Source organism: Ursus arctos, unplaced genomic scaffold (genome assembly GCF_023065955.2).
Source record: "Ursus arctos isolate Adak ecotype North America unplaced genomic scaffold, UrsArc2.0 scaffold_20, whole genome shotgun sequence".
Classification (NCBI taxonomy): Eukaryota; Metazoa; Chordata; class Mammalia; order Carnivora; family Ursidae; genus Ursus; species Ursus arctos.
This window is the reverse complement of record NW_026622875.1, coordinates 41,247,417-41,263,692: the sequence shown is the minus strand read 5'-3', so window position 1 is coordinate 41,263,692 and position 16,276 is coordinate 41,247,417.

Genomic DNA, 16,276 nt, shown 5'->3' with positions numbered 1-16,276 from the left:
AATCTCCTGGAGGGCTTATAAAGAGATCGCTGGGCCCCACCCCCACAGTTGCTGGTTCAGTAGGCCTGGGTAGGGCTTTCATTTGTATTTCTAGCAAGTCCCCAGGTGCTGTTGCTGCTCCAGAGACCATGCTTCGAGAATCTCTGGGCGAATCTGTCTCTGCACGTGTGTTTTCACTTTGTCATCTGTATCCGTGACAGACGTTACTAATTAATCACTGGACTTTCTCTTACTGAGCCTGGAGCCAGTACGGCATTCAGGCAATATCAACTCATTCTAATTGAAAATCGAGAGAAAACCTTTTTGCTATGTAAGAGAACTCTAGAATCCAGGTCACTTCTATACTAGACCATTAATGTTTATCTTGTTCTTGTCTCATATTTATCTACCCCTTTATGTTTCTCATTAATATGACAAAATGTTCAAATTCCATAAATATTTTGGGTCAATTTTTGTTCAGTAGAGAAGAGCATAAAATCTATGTCTGCCCTTCCCTACAGCATTGTGCAAGAAATAACTAGGTGGAACATACCAAGAAATTAGCATTTTATGCTTGATGTAGGGATTGGCCTACTCAGCAATACCAAGAAACAGATATAAGTTGTTGCTCCCTCCCCCCCCCCACAAAAGCCATATTGACTAAGAATCAGTAAATACTAGAGATGATCACACATACACAAAATTAGTTTTATGTCATCCAGGTAAAATTGCAGTTTGGGGTTTATCTTCATGTTTTCTGTAAAGTATTTTCTTTGTGTAATAGTTTCTTCCAGCAGTAATTCCAAAGTTTATTTAATTTGGCTATGAACATTCTTCTGAAAGTATAAATTTAAATGTAGTGATATAGTATTTAATGCTCAATACTAAATAACTTTTGCCATTCTTATGGTGAGGGAGAAGAAATGGACCCCCTAAATTGCCGTGATATATTTTCTTCAGAATTTGTTTCCTCCTTTGAACAGCAACTTTTGGCCTTTAAAATATTTGAAAGTTTGGGGGCATAATTTTATTCTTCTATCTCTGAATGTTTTGAAATATTCATAATTTCTCTTGGATGATAAACAACGAATTATGGCTTCTAGGTTTTTTAAAAGATTTTATTTATTTATTTGAGAGAGAGAGCATGCGCGCACACGAGTAGGGGAGGGGCAAAGGGAGAGGGAGAGAGAGACTCTCTGGCAGACTCCCTGCTGAGCACAGAGCCCGATGTGGGGCTCCATCTCAGGACCCTGAGGACATGACCTGAGCCAAAATCAAGAGTCAGATGCTTAACCCACTGAGCCATCCAGGCACCCCTATGGCTTCTAGTTTTGAGAAAAAATCTCTTGAGTAGAAACGAGACATCTGAAAATGTTTGTTTCACTTTGAATTTCTTTCAAAAGAAATCCTATGACACCTAGTATGTGTTCAAGAAAAGTTATAATGAGGTAAAGTTTAATTTAGTAAATACCAACATGAATATTTGCAGTAACATTTGCCAAATTTTACAATGTTTTGGTAAGTTTCAGATCTCTTTAATTTCAAGTAATAATGATCAAAGAGATGGACCAATGGTTTTCTTGACAAACTGCATGGCTTTTTTGCACACGATAGCTTTAAGTTTTATTTTTGTCAATTTTTTGCAAATGTAATACAATTTACAAAGATTTGACATATTGAAGATATTTTCAGGGTTAATTCATGTAGGGATAGCTAATAACAGGCTCAATTTATTGAGGATAGCTCCAGGTCAGGCACTGTACTGGGAACCTTACACCTTTATTTAATTCTTAAGACAAACCGATAGATGAATGTTACTAACTCCATCTAACAGATGAGAAAACAGGTTCAGAAAAGTTAAGTGAGGGGCGCCTGGGTGGCATAGCGGTTAAACGTCTGCCTTCGGCTCAGGGCGTGATCCCGGCGTTCTGGGATAGAGCCCCACATCAGGCTCCTCTGCTAGGAGCCTGCTTCTTCCTCTCCCACTCCCCCTGCTTGTGTTCCCTCTCTTGCTGGCTGTCTCTATCTCTGTCGAATAAATAAATAAAATCTTTAAAAAAAAAAAAAAAGAAAAAAGAAAAGTTAAGTGACTTCCCCACAGTCACAGACCTAGTAAGGGATGGAGTCAAGATTTAAGTCTAGAACTCTCTAATTACAAAACACTGTTATTTTAACTGATAAATTGACATTTTAGAAAGCTGAGTGACATCATCACCCTTCTTAAAAGGAAAATATAATTTATTTAAAAAATTATTACTCTAAGCTCTAACCTCCCTCCCAGAATAACTTTACCCACAAACCTTTAAGTCAAAAGACAAGCATGCCCCTAGAAATATAAGTCTCTTGGCACTTGCTCCTTAAAATGCTGTGATGACTCCATGACATTCGCTGTCCTTGTTAGAGGCACAATCATATTTACACTGATTTCCTCAGGCAAGTTTTGTTGTTGTTGTTATTAATTCTGTTTTGTTTACTCTGATCACAAAGATAATACACAATAGCTGGTAAGAGTAAAATCAATCCAGAAATACATCCTGTTGACAGTGAAATCTGTTGTAAGGCTGTGGCATTTGTATCCATTCACATTTCAATATGGGGTTTGACATCTATCTACACTTACATAAAGTAGTGTTGTTTTCTACACTTGCTTTTTCATTTGATACTTCTCTTCTGTCTCTCCAGAATCCTTCTATCTCATTTGCTATCCTTAATGCTCCACAAGAACATCCTCTGTTTCTTCAATCCCTTTCCCCCAAAGCCCCGCCAACGCCTTACTTTCAAGGAAGTCAGTCTAACCCCTAAGGATGTGGTTTCCTTTTCATCCTTCTTCCTGGAATCCCCTCTCCAAATTCATGTGTCAGTCATGGATTCAGGGCTGCTCCCTTCATCTTCCACAGTGATGCTTCCAGACCCTTACTGCTCCATGGCCTCAGAGAAGACTGAGCCCCCTTCCATTCCAGCTTCCTCCTGCCATGACTCCAGCCACTGCTGCTCAGAGCTGCCCTTTCCTGCCACTCCCACCTCATCAGGGCTGCAGGGCTTCACCCCAACTGATGTCATCATTTCTGGCAATTCCATGTCCCTTCAGTCCACTACTGCTGTGTTTCTCCCAGTCCAATTTAGAGTCTAGACTTGATTATTTTAATCCTGCTCTTGTCCGTTCTCCAATCTCTTCTTCTTCATATCCACCAGCCTTCAGTGGGTACAGCCATTTGCCTTCTCATTGTCTAGAGCAAGTTCTGATAGAGTGAAAAACCACACGGTCCATTAGCTTGTTCTGCATGAGATTGCACATGGTCTTGGAGGTCACTATGACAACTCTGGAATTTACTCTGTGTAAGATTTTCAGCAAATGAGTGATGCGACTTTATTCATGGTTCAATAGAATCGCTGTCTACTCCGTGGAGAAGAGAATTTAGCACAACATGAATTGAAGAGGGGACACTGGTTAGGAGGCATCTGCAAACTCAGACCAAGGAGGAAGGTGACCGGGACCAGCATGGTAGCAGTGGAGAAAGTGAGAAGAAGCTGGTCTTCCTTCAGGGTGGAAAGGTTCTATTTTGTCATAGTGCTAAAAGTTACCTGGTGGTAAAGCTCTGCCTTCTGGACCCCCAACTTTCCTTGACTCTCTCCAAAGCTAGTTCTCCTCTTTTACCTGGAGAATCTATATTATGGCTTTGAGCTAAAGCAAAAATATTCTAAGGGTTTGGATTTGTTGATAGTCTCTTTCTTATTTTTTTTAGTGCTATTAATTTTTTTATATTTCTTTTATTATTTTAGTGAGACTTTGGGGAGGATGAGTGATAGAAGACATGTATTTTGTCATTTTGATCTTCTTCATGGTTTCCATGTTATCGGTTTGATGGCAACACCAGTGTGGGCCCGCAGTGTAGCAGGCATCCAGCCGAAGAGAATATAATGCCAGTGTCCTTTCCCTGGACACTCCCAATGTCAAAGATTTATTTTCTTGGAATTCCAGACTTTATGGTGACCTAATCTGCTGGTCAATTCTTCCTGCATGTGAGAATTGGAGGGCCTTCTAGCATGAAGTCAAACTCAAGAGCAAACTAAAAGAAGGATCAGGAACACGAAACACACAAGAGAAACTGCCAGAGAGGTAGTCGGAGACTTAGAGTCTCAGTAGCTAGGGGGTAGAGGTTGTAGAAAGGAGATAAACAATGTTGATGTCACCCTGTCATGGTATAAGGGTGCTGTGGTAGGGTACCCAGCTGATACAACAAATCTTAACTCCCTACTCCAAAAACAAGAATATAAGTCCACACTGCAGCAAAAAGTAGAACACTAGTTGCCTACCTTGTCTTTCGTACATGCCAAGAGCAATCAGGATGGTTAACAAGCCCACTAAACTCCATGAAAGCCTACTTCTCATTCTTTATCTGCTTTTTCCTGTTCAAATTATCCAATGACTGTTATATCTGCTTTACCTACTATGATATCAAGAAAAGTCTGTCAAATCCAATAGATCGTGGAAAACGAGGAATAAGAAGAAACAACCAGAAATTATTGGATTTGACTAGAAGGTGATCCTGGTGTCCTAGTGAGTAGTTTCTCCAGTGGTGGCAGTGGGTAGGTGAGTCGGGCAGGAAAGCAACAAGCAAACAGTGTATATATGTTCAGAATTTGCATTCCAAGACAAGAAATGTGTGTGTTTCTTATGTAGGGGAGAACTGGAGACAGTTGGAGGCAAATGGGCAGGGACCACACAGAGAGAAGTTGCTGGAGAAGAATGGGTTGAGTCAAAGCCTGATCTTTGAGAAGGTGAGATAGGGCACAATTCAGATCACCAGAGGGATTAACTTTACAAAAGTGAAAGAGCTAAATTTCCTCTTCCCAGCATCTGGGTGGGCTCAGAGGAGAAATGCAGAGACGGTTCAATCTAGGATGGGGTAATTAAAAGGAAAGATGGAACAAATTATGCTGGCTGGTTTTTGTCTTCTATGTGAAATAGGGTCACTAACTCTAAGTATTCTCAGAAACTTGGAATCTCAAACATAACATTAAAAGCCTTCTATTAGAACACCCACCTAATATTTAAAGGCTGAAGAGAGAGAAGCTAGTGGTTGGGCATCAGGATGGTCTAGAGCAGCTTTGGTGGGAGGGACCCAATAAGAGAGTGGGATGCAAAGAGGCTGCAGAGCAGCGGCCGAGGCCATTTGGGTGATATCATTATGCAACAGGACCTGTCTGCTCAGTAATGGAATTTCTAGAAGCTGCTATTTGGGTTTGTTCCATGGCCCTTCTGTGGGTTGGGAACAGGGACAAGAAAATCTGATGGAGAAGGTGAGCCATGATCTGGAAGTCTAAGTAGCTGAAAAGAAGGCTCACCTTTGAGATCAGGAGGTAGAAGAAACCATGGAAGAAGATGATAACATAAAATAACTTAATTACTTGACTAATGAGTGAATAAGCTTTTGAATTTTACAGTCAAAGAAAAAGTGAAGAGACAAAGTAAAAAAGAATTCCCCCACCTAACTCTGGTTCCCACTACACTGACCATTTACTCAACATGTCCGATCAAAAGCAGGCTGAGAAAGAGTTCTTTCCCCATGTTGAACTGCTTCCCCCACTGTATAGATTCAAGGCTCAATGTGTGGCTATTTTTCCCAGGGGGATTTTTAGGTGAACATTTATTATGATTGACCGAAGACTATACAAATGAGTATTTGTCAATTCTCAAAGATTCTTGGAATCGAGAGCTAAACCTTATGTTTGCTCACATTTTAGGCATGACAAGGATGGATAGTAGGGTGACTCAATCAGTACTCTTAGGCTGGAGGTGCACCCAGGTAGCACTCTGAGATCAGTGGCTCACTCTGTGAGGGTAAGGACAGTCATCTGAGCTGGGGCCACAGTTGGTGGCCACTATGAATGCCTCATTTCCTTGGGTCCACTCTTCAACATATGTTTTTAGGGGACACAATTCAACCCACAGCAGTGTGTGTGAACCTAATTTTTCACATCACATCTTATGATAAAAATGACCAATATGCAATCCTTTGTCAAGACTTTCTATCGATAATCTCCTTCAATACTTGAGTTTACATGGAAGAGAAAACTTGTCTGCATAAATAAGTGGTAGGAAAATTAAAACACTTTCCACCATTCAAGGCTGACAACAGTTGACAGTGTACTGAAATAAACAAGCAGCTCATTTTCTTTCACTAAAAAAAATGAAATGTCATTTTGTTCTGATGATGCAAATGATTTTAGACTCTGATCGAAACTTTTTTTTTTATCAAGTGTATCTAAACGACGAAGCTCTAGATGCACATATTATTAAAGCAGCCACTTGGCAGCTCGCTCGGGCTGCACTAAAAGCATCACCAAAACAAACTGACAGAAGAATCAACGACAGAGATGCAGCGCTGCTGCCCAGAGCAGAGCCCATCAGAAGCCCTCCTCCAGGCTTTTCTGCTCATCACCACCAATGGCTCTCTAGTCCCTGGCTTTGGAATGCCTACATCTATCCTCAATTATCTGAAAGAAGAACTCATTCAACCACAGCACAGATTTCTCGTCCATGGACAGCAGCACACCTTGCTGATTCTGATCATCAACTTGAGAAATTCTGCACCTGATGGGCAAAGCAGGAAGAGCCAGAAGTCACTCACGCTCAGTGCTGCAGAACTGTGGGGTCCGCCCTTAGACATGCTCGAGCCCAGAGTAGGATACTCAGGATCTGAAAGCCACACCCGGCTGTCCCAACGATGAAGAAAAGAAGCCTGCCTCCCACACCTGAAACCCAATCTCAGCCAGCCTGTGAAGTTTTGCCATAAAACATGCAACTGAATAATAAGCCACCTCGGGGTCTTCCAAGCTCCATCTTTACCTTGATGTGCTAATCAGTGTGAAGGTTGTCTGCTTGAAATTTAGATAATATGATATGACAACTTAGCTGTGGAATTCAAAGACTAGATGAACCGCAGACGCATCAATTATTAATGTTATTATTACTCTCAGCCCACCATTTCTAGATGTACTTTTCACCTCACAGAACACCACTGGGAAATGAACTTCTGTAATAATCCCTGGTTCGAGTGTGGATGGAAAAGCCTCTGGAGACCTTGATACATGTAGCAGGGTACTTCGGGAGAGTAGTTGTCTGGGGTTCAACTGACATAAAAAGGGATGGATATGCTTCAATTTGTAATTACACCATTCCAAGGGACTTTGAACTGTGCTTTCAGAAGACACAAATAAAGAATTTGTGAGTCAGTGGTGTGCTGAAGTTGATATTTGGTCTTGGTATGAAAACCAGTATTTGTTAAAGGTATGGCTCATTGTAGCCTTATCTAGTACATAAAGTGGCTTCTACTTAACAAATAATAATAAGTTGTGTTTTTCTTTCTTTTCTGCTATCCTTGAAACCAAATGATACATTTAATAATTCTTGATTTGGCCATTTCAACCTTCTCTTGCATTTATTTAGGTTACGATGAAAAGGTCATAATTTTAATAAAGTTATTGGTGGAGGTACAAGAACCTTCTAGAGTGGAAGATGTAAGTTCTTGAAAAAAATGTAAAATTTTGCAAATCAAACTTTTCTTTCATTTCAATGAATGGCATTACCATTAGCTTGATGTTTCAACGAGAAACATGAAAGTAATTTTTTATTGCCCTCCTTTTCACCCTCCTCCCTCTGTGTCCCTCTACATTTAATATTTATATATCAACTTTGAAAACATCTGTCAAATTAACTTGTCCTTTGGCATCTCTGTTTCTACCTTCCTAACTCAAGTCACCCCCATTTTTGCCTGTACTGTTAGAGAAGCCACCTCCCTATTCTCCCTATTTCCATTCTTGCTCCCCTCACACTCTATTTTCTACCTTGTAGCCAGAGTGATCATCTAAAAACTCAGGTCTGTCATGTAGATGTTCAACTGGTAAATGAAAAAAGTGATAGTTAAGTACAGTAAATGGCCTCGCGTCAATTAGATATCATAGGGAAACAGTAAACTGGACACCTACTTCACATCATTTTAAAAAGTCGCACATACTGAAGAGCTTAGTGTGAAAAGTGAGACAATAAACTTTTAAAATGAAACACAGAAGAATATCTTTATGAACTTGGGGTAAGCAAAGATCTCTTAAGTAAGACACAAGAAGTATTAGCAATGAAGGACAACTGATAAATTTTGCTATATTAAAATTATGAACTTCTATTTATCAAAAGACAACATTAAGAATGTAAAAGAACAAGACACAGAACAACGGAAGATACCTGCAGTACATATATACAAAAGAAGACTCGTTTCCAGAATATATAAAAAGCTCCTGCAAATCAGTAACGCAAAGTTAGACACTTAGAAAAAAATAATCAAAAGATTTCAACAGCTATATCACAAAAGATTTCAAAGTATCCAGTAAACACCCATAATGGTGAACAATTTCATTAATCATTAAGAAAGTACAAAGTGCAATCACAGGGCAATATCATAATATACCCAATGGGATGGATAAAATTAAAAAGAGAGGTAAATAGCAAATGCTGGTGAATATGCAGAACATCGGAAACTCTCATACATTGTTGGCGGAAGTGTATATACTGGTACAACTTCTTTGACAAGTGTTTGTAAGTAGCCACTCAAGTCAAATTTTTGCATCTCTTAAAATCCAATAGTTAGACTTCTATGTATGTGCTCCCCCAAAAATATATATATGTATGTGCCCCCCCAAATACACACACACACACACACACACACACACACACACACACACACACACATTCGTCAAAAAGCATACACAAAAACGTCCCATGCAGCATGATTCTAAATAACTCCAAAGTCCATCAATAATGGAATGGATAAACAAGCTGTGGTATATTCATATAATAATAGCATACAACAATGAAAATGAACAAACTCTGGCCACAAGCAGAAACATGAAAGCAAGACACTTCTGAACCTGGGGAAAGGCATGTAAGAGAACTCTAAAAGGACCTTTGAATTAAATGGTTTGGGTTCTTTTTTCTATTACCAAAATTCTCTTGGAAGTTTAGGAAATTCTATTTTATCCCCAATGATTCAAATGAATTGTTTTTCTTTTAAGTGAAAAGTCGACCACTTCATTTATCTTTTTTCAGTGTTGAATTTTGTCTCTCTTTTCTTGGTCCGTCATGTCAATGTGCCTCCCACTCTTTCCGAACTTCATTATCCCTCTATTGAAAAACCAAGAAAAACTGATGGTGAGGTCATTCAATCCATTCCAGGACCCTGTACTGGAGGAGGGGGTAAAGGAACACCACAGGTCTCAAAAGCAGTGAGGCAGTAAATAAAAGGCAATTGCAAAATGCTCAAAGGAGAGTGACCAGGTATCATCCTTGTGGAATCCAATGCATTTTAAAACATTTATGCTCCTTGGCTCAGTAATTTTCAGAAATATATTAAAAAGGGAGAAATTTCAAACTCAGGAAAAAAGTTTTATGCACATAGACACTTACCTTCATACTACTTATAATGTTAAAAGATAGGAAGACAAGGAGTAGAATAGTCCAATATTTAAAAAATAAAGGAATGTTTAAATAATTATACCATGATATGCACCAATTAAAATAATATTTTCGAGGTGTTTTCAATAGAGAATTATATGTGTTACAAGGCAGAGTGACAATATCTTTTTATACAGCTGTATATTATACAGATATATATACACATATTATACACATTATCTATTAACTCAACTATGTAAAAAAAATTTTTAAGTCAAAACCAGAAAACGTAGGAAACAAAAATGTAGGAAACATTTTAACACGATGATAGCTATTACATCTGGTGATGAGATTATTTTTATTTTCCTCCTTATAATTTCTAAACTTTCTGCATAATCTACAATGAATATGCACTGCTTTTCCATCAGAGAAAGGAAACAAGCTGTAAAAATTGTATGTACATATAAAACCCAACTGCTATTAATAAAAATGTGAAGAAGCAAGTAAGAAATGCTATGGTCCATATGAGAATGGACAATTTTTCAAAATCACCCAGGTGCATCTGTTCTTTATAAAAGGAAGGAAAAAAACCACTAAAGATATAATAGATATTGCTCCCCCTTTTATTTTGGTTTCATAGGAAGGGACCTGGAAGTAATTTATATTTGGAATCCATAGTTTTACCCAAAATCATTATGCAAAGACTTACTGTTTAATTATGGCATTTTTTTATGCTGGTTAGGCTAAGTAAACAAATATGATTCAAATTCAAATTTATTCCAATCCTTGATGGCATTGACAATTTTAGAACTTCCTTCCAAAATTTGACTTGAGGGTTGATGGAACGCCATAACTACCTTGTAAACACTCTAAAAACTCTACTTAGAGGCCACTTTGTAAAGAGTTTACAGGTCCTTTAATGGTAGTGATTTCTTCACCACTGGAGTTTGGTATATTGATAATACATGGTGACTGGCAGAACCAGCACTTGAGCTAATGATAAAGTCTAACTTTTCAGTAGTTTCATGTCTTTTATAAGCATGCAAACCAAAGTATTTGGATGGCTCACAAGCTCTGGAGAGCAATGATTTAACATTCTATTATTCACACAAAATTTATATTCTAGCCAAAGCCTTGTATGCCAAGGGGAAATAATCTTATTTTGATTTGGAGCTCACTTCCAGAAATGAGAAATAATTGCCAGGAAAAAATGTAAATGAAGAGAAATCAAACTAGTGGCATGATAAAGAAAGAGTGCCAAAATGGGTCTTTGGACCGTGGAACGTAAGTTAAAAACAAAATTCTTTCTAATTTGGTATCTTCTCCTAAAATTAACATGTATATTTTTTTAAAAGATTTTTATTTATTTGTTTGAGATGGAGAGAGAGAGAGAGAGAGAGAGAGAGAGCATGGGGGGGAAGGGCAGTGGGAGAAGCAGATTCTCCTCCGAGCAGGGAGCCCAATGTGGGGCTCCATCCCAGGACCCTGAGATCATGACCTAAGCCGAAGGCCGACGCTTAAACAACAGAGCCAACCAGGTGCCCCAACATGTATCTTTTTAATAATGAAAAATTATCAACAAATGGTCAGTATATGCTGCTAGAGCTACCTGTTTGACTCCTGCCATGAAACCCCCCAGTTAAGTATCAGCTATCATGCTGCAAAAAAGGAAGAATAATTTTACTCATGGTTAAATCCTGGTCCCTTTCAGCAGTTTTTGATATTGGAAGACCTCAGTTACCTTGCACTGCTTAAAAACTTCTGTTGGCAAAATTTCTACAAGTAATAAGTGGAAAATATGGAAAAGGAATAATATTTATTGAAGATTGGCTAAGTCTTGCACAATGTCTGTATTGTATCAATTTTAATTTTACCCCCTCCACCTACTGAGTAGATCCATGAGCAGTTTTACATAGGAGGGAATGAAAGTTCAGGAAAGCCAAAGTGGTTTAGTCAAGATGACACAACTCCTAAGTGGCAGAGATAGTATTGGGCATAGCTGCGTTATGCTTCATGGTCCACGCCCTTTCCTTTTTGCCACATGAGATCCTTTCTACATTGTATGAGAAATATGTCAGTGGTGTAGAGACCTCCCTAATGTTCTCCATCATAGTCAGTGGCTTTCCTGTTGCCCACCAATTCAAGAGTGTTCTGAGAATTTACCTTATTTTGTGTCTGGAACACCAACAAAGAATGATTCTTCAGTTTGACATGGAGTTCCCACAAATTCCTGAATGGTGTGTGTGTGTGTGTGTGTGTGTGTGTGTGTGTGTGTGTGTGTTTATTTCCCATTTTTTCCTCTTTATTGTTTTAATTGGGAAAGAGAATAACAAAACATGACACAGTCACACTAAATTTGCAAGCAAAATCATGTGAGCATAAATTTACTGACTTGCAACCAAGACTGACAATTAGCTATTATTTCTGGGCTTCCATCATCTTTTACCTAATATAATTCTTTTTCAAGAGTAACTAGGTATTTTTCTCTTACAAGGTCCTAGGGAAGGTTATATTTGACAAGTGAAAGACCAAAAATGTAAGAAAAGGGTGTGATTGCACAAGGTGGAAACCCATGTACCTTGTCAGCATTTTTTAAAGTTGACGATCTTCAGAGCTCCATTTTTGAAAGATAAGAGTCAAGCAAGATCAAAGTATAAACTGTCTATCATACCCACCATCGTTATTTTATGAAAGGTGTCAGCGTGATGCTTAAAATCCATCCTGTTTTTGAAAAGCACGCAAGATGAATTTCTGATAAAATTTCTAAATCCAAAATGCACAGGGAAGTTTGATATCCTATAGCAGATGAATACACAATGGGGGTTTTCTTTGTTGGTTTGGTTTGCAACTAGAATACACACACTTCCTTCCCACATGAAATGTATACTCAAGCTTATATTGGCATGCATATGGTATGACATCCCAGCCACTTCCCAAGCTAACTTGGACTCTAAGTATACGAAATGCAAAAGTAAAAGCTTTCAAATTGCTCTCTGTCAAACATCACAGCATTTGTATATACCATTGTGTGGCATGTATGCCATTTATCAAAGAGCTTCAATTTAGCAAGCAACGAAATGGAAAACTCACTTTCATGCCAAAGTGCTGTCATAATGTGGATTACCTGGAAAAGGGGAGAAGTGTCAGGGCTTCAGAAGGGGGTTTCTGCAGACATTATTCCACACGAACAATTCTGCTCACCTTGGTATTCAGTAAAATCACTGAAGTCTATCAGTGAGCACTGTCATTTAAAGAAAGCGAGTGGAAGAGCTCAGACGTAAAGGGACGTTCATGCTTCTCCACGTAATGAAAATCAGGAGCTCAGAGCCCACCAGCTCTTTCTGATTTACATTTCTTCAGCTTCCTGCCACACATAAATATTTCTAACCATCAATTCTGAACGAAGCCAAGAGCCCAAAACCTCATGGAATGATGATATATACCTACTGCATCTTCACCCTAGTACCCTTTTCCTTAAATATCCTTGTCATTCAGGTTATAGTTTATCTTCTTTTCCCAACAACTGCTCCAGGTAAGAACACCAATTATGAGAGTTCAAAAAAACAAACAAACTAGTGCATTACCGAATATCTGAACTAGAAGAAATCTTGGGTATTACATACCTCTCCCTCTTTTCACAGGATGGGATATTGAGAACTGAAGAAGGTTTTTGCCGTAATGCTTTTGGGAATCCATCGTATTAGAAGTAAAGTTATTGGGTATCAGGAATGAGTTCCTTATCTCAAGCCATTACCCCCTTTCCCCCAAAACACCATGATCACTTTTGCCTGTAGGTTCTTCTTCATCTCTGTTTGCTGGAAGGGACTTTAGAAGAGGTCTGCAGAATGTCTTTATTGTGTTTAATCAAATAAGACATATAGATGATCATATGCATTTATTTTGCTTCAAAGAGAAAACTGCCTTAGTTTCAGAGAGAAAAATATCCAGATGAAAACAATATTAGGTTACTCACCAATCACCCTGCCATCTTAAAAGCTAAAATGGGCTTGGATCTAAAGGAGAAGTCCTTTTACTATTAGAGTTTCTATTCATAGAATTCATCAAAATGATAATTTTAAAAATTAAATATGAACATTAAGTTAAATTGGAGGATCTTGTTTTTCTTGATCTTGCTTATGTAACAAATTGGTAAGATCCTTCAAAAATCTATAGATTTAAGAAATATTACTTAATATGACCAATACTCTTTACAAGATTATAATCGTACTTAGTTATTTCTTTTCTTTTTAAGATTTTATTTATTTAGTTAAGAGATAGTGACACTAAGAGAAAGACAGGGCGTGAATTGAGGGGGCGATGTAGAGAGGGAGGGAGAAGCATACTCCCTGCTGAGCAGAGAGTCTGATGTGGGACTCTATCCCAGGACTCTGGGATCATGACCTGAGCCGAAGGTAGCCACTTAACTGACTGAGCCACCCAGGCGCCCGAGTACTTAGTTTTTTCAATATTATTGTATCTCCACGGAATTTTTAGTGAGTGATCGCTTACACGAGAGTTGGATGTGGCACAGCTTGCCCCAAATCCAGTGCTGATGATATACATTTATTCACTGTAGGTGATTGTGAGAGAAGATATTTATTATTCGTAGCTAAAGTAAATGAAAATTATAAAATAAAGTCACTAAGCATTGCTCTTGGAAATACAACCTTCATGTGGAAGAAAATGTTACACAAAGGAAACAAAAACATGAAGATAGCCATGGATCAGTGCCTGTTAGTAAGAGGGAACAATACAGAGATATGTCTTACTTTCATAACTTGTCAAGTTCACTCTCAAGCTAATACCTAATAGGGAACCATGAATGTATTAAAGTATATGTTCTTTTTTTTCCTCTCTTTTTCAAAATCATATGAATTACCTACTTGGACACACACTGAAGGCTGAGCTTTAGGAAAACCAGCTAACAAAAAAATACTGATACCAGAAAATTCATTGATTTAAGCACAAGTGTGAAACAACTTGTTATTTATTTGTGGTCATATGGTTAAACTTTAATTTTGCCCTTATAAAGTGATGGCTAAAAGAACTGACTTTATAATATTCAGAATAAAATAATTCATTATTTTCCCAACAATGTAGTTAGTTAATGATTAAATTAAGAGTGAGTGATGATGTTGCTGGACGATTCATAAGAAGGAAACCCCAGTTGGTCTATATATTTCTGTGATGTCTTTAACTCTTTGACAATACTTACTTACTTTCTCATACAGTAATTGTTCCTCTAATATACTATCATAGCTCTTAGACCTGGAATGTTCCTCAAGAAATCATCTCATCAAGCTCTCTGCCCTTCAGCAGGGAACTCAATCCAACAAACTGCTATTGAAAGCCTGCTGCAAAAGACACTGTCCCAGGTCCTGGCAGATCCAAGAAATATGGCTCCTGGTCTTAAGAAATTCATATTCTTCTCAAGTAATAGATTAGGGAACTTATTCCCAGGCAAGAACTAAATTCTTTGCCCAAGGTCACACAGCACAGGGATCTTCAAAAAACCTATCATCTTCAATGTATTCCCTCCCAGAGTTGGCAAATTATTGATAATGTGACAAAACTGTGGTGATAAGAGGGTAATTTGTTCCTCACTTTATATTACACATACACACACACACACACACACACACACACACACACACATATCACTTGAATTCAAAGGAAAGAAAAAGAGAGAAAGCTGAAACATACATATTAGGAGCTGAGATATAACCATAGATTGAGAAGACTAATTTTTAAAAGGCACTACCGAGCTCTCCTTGAGAGGAATGATTTTCAAGAAAATATAAATGACAGAAGTAGAAAACTGGAATATAGCCACTAAAATGGGAAAAAATAAGAAAATTTGTTAAAAATTGCATATACTCTCCTCCACTCCCCCCAAAATTGGGTCAGGCTAATTCTTTCAAATTTTTAAGGAACAGATTCCACTATAAGTTCTTCTCAAAAAGCCACCGTATCTTTATTACTCATGTGTGTATCTCCAATACCCAGCACAGTACCTGGCATATAGTAATGTGTAATATAGGTATTATTGGAAGAAAATAGAAATGGCATTTACCAGTGAAAATATTTCACAGAATAAAGAAAAGCTTTTACCAAGCTAACATAACTCTGATAGAAAAACCTAAGAGGATTACCAAGCAAGAAAACTGTGGACATATAATCTTACTTACAAATATAAAGTCTAAACTTCTCAACCAAACATTAGAAATTCAATCCCAGGTTATATAAAGAGAAAAAATGCTCCATGACAAAGTAGAGTTTATACTTTAAATGCAAGAGCACTTCAGTTGTATTAATATAAATCAACTTACCATTTACTTAAAGAGTCACATGACCATCTCAAGACATGTTTCTATGTTTTAGGTAAAAGTTATTACCTATGCCTGACAAAAAGTCTTTTACACATCAGAAGAAATAAGATATTCTCTTAATACGACTTTGGAAAAACATAAATCAAATGCCATCATTAATAGTGAAATAAATTAAGCTAAGTAAAAAAAGAGATTTCCTTTTTCACTATGATTTTCTAATGTTCTAAAGGTGTTCCACTGTTCCAAACAGAACAAAATAAAAGCTATAAATGTTGAAAATAAGAAAATTGTCATAATTTGCATATAACTTGATTATCTGGCTGGGAAAACCAAGAGGATCAACTGAAAATGTGTGTGAATTAAAAGTAACTATTAGGGAGAGTATTGGCCACATTTATAAATTAATATCAACTGCTTCCATATATATTAATAATCAACAATATTTTAGCATATACCATAATGAATAAAGTAATATCAAAATAATTCAACTCGAAGTAGCAGCAATCATGCAAAAACATCA